A 1,727-nucleotide genomic window follows, 5' to 3' on the forward strand; every position below is an offset into this window, starting at 1 on the left:
GAGTAAAGTTTTCTCGTGAGTTCGTGTGCGCGTAACATCCGTATCGACGTTCGAAGTGGTGTGCACGCGCCCACCCAGGTTTGCCATCTCTACCTGTTCCTCTCGTTCCTCGCACACCTGTACGCTATCACGTACGCTTTTTGGTCACGCGTGTGTGTCACACTTAACGCCTATCTCTAGTCATCGAGCAATGTGGTAGGATATACCACGAGCAGAAGTTTCACTCGGTCTTCGGCCCCGACTTCTCTCCGTTCTTTCCTATACGTTTATGCGCGCGCACACGTACGTAACGTACGGACGCCTGTAAACGAGGTTGTGCGTTTCTGAAATCGTACGTGTGATGTCGTACGGGTATGCGCATGCGTATACATATAGGTTGGAGGCTCGTACGCGTGCCACCGGTCGTTTAATCGGAGAACGGGCAGGCAAGTCCTTGGCAAGGCCGATCGAGACATCATCCAGCCACCTTTTTCCAATTAGCAGACTTCTGGTAATCGGCTACCGACTTCCTACGAACAAACGCACGCGTCAGACGCGGTGTTTGCGGATTGCCTCATCCTCTTTCGAATACGTAGGAGTATACATGCGTTGCAGATGTTTCTCTGCTTTCTTGTGTGCCCGTGCAGTTTTTATTACCGCGTGAAATTTCGTTTTTTCGAGATTTCGATCTCGATCTATTTTACACGCCTTATCGATTTCGCGCATTGTTTTTACACGCGATAATAATAGTTACGATTTATTTACGAGTAATTTCTTTTTCTTTTTCTATTCTTATTCTATTCTATCGTTTCAGTAGCTTAATTTCTCCCTCGAGAGAGAATTGCGCAACGTCGACCTTGAAGATTACAATTATCCTAGCGGACAAGGAAATTTTTCTTAAAGCTGGAGCGATGAGGAAGGTACGGAGTTGTTGCTGCTTTGCGAAATTTACGACATCACACCGTGGGATTCTTTTTGTTGCAACTGACGGTCTGTCTGTAAAATTGTTTTGGTCAAAATTGAATTGGCCAAGTGCACAGCTTGTTGGGTGTAAAACGCAATGAAAGGATGGTCGGTGCCCACTAGAGACCCACAGACCGTGCTTTTCGCCCGATTTACTACGGTCAAATTTTACAGAGGGAGCCGTCCGTCGTTTGCGGCTCTCGCGAGATAACATCTCCAATTTTCCACGCCTTGCGAAATTGCGGTCCCGTTGACAACAATCGTTGACATTAACAATTGCAAATTATATACGCTATATCTGTAATCTATAAACAAGTTAATTTACGTCGAATCGTAAGTGTAAAATATTCGTACTAGAATGCGTATATCGAAGAAGAAGAACATAAAAGTTTATAATTTTTTTACGATAACACCTTCGAGATTATTTCCTGGTCTCGGAGGGGAAGATTCATACAGGTGTTAGGCACAATGTTGAAACGAGATGCAGTGGCCACAATCGGGGGCCGCAAATCGTTTTTCTTTGCCACCGTAAATTTTCAGCTGCATCATTGTACAGGGACCGTTGTCCAACTTCTGTCCAATTTTCGAAAGTTAGAATTTCCTCGTCGTGTTTACTAACAATCGTCGCAGGATTTAAGTGTCATCGAAACCTGTAGAATTATTTACGGTCTTCCGTTCTGAAATCTTCCGTACCTGTTCCCTGACCGACTCAGGTATTGCGATTTGCTGCCAAGCACTTAAATTGAAATTTTAAAATTTCGAAAAATGATTATATATATATATAT

General features: G+C 44.0%; 1 long non-coding RNA gene across 1 annotated transcript in view; it reads right to left on the reverse strand.

The window, feature by feature from the left end:
- Window positions 1-1,727, reverse strand: part of LOC102670568 — a 5,015-nt gene that overhangs the window by 901 nt on the left and 2,387 nt on the right. Inside the window, exon 2 of the long non-coding RNA XR_421312.2 lies at window positions 507-509. This is a non-coding gene — a long non-coding RNA (uncharacterized LOC102670568). The remainder of the gene's footprint in view (window positions 1-506; window positions 510-1,727) is intronic.

Source organism: Apis dorsata, unplaced genomic scaffold, assembly GCF_000469605.1.
Source record: "Apis dorsata unplaced genomic scaffold, Apis dorsata 1.3 scaffold_129, whole genome shotgun sequence".
Taxonomy (NCBI): domain Eukaryota; kingdom Metazoa; phylum Arthropoda; class Insecta; order Hymenoptera; family Apidae; genus Apis; species Apis dorsata.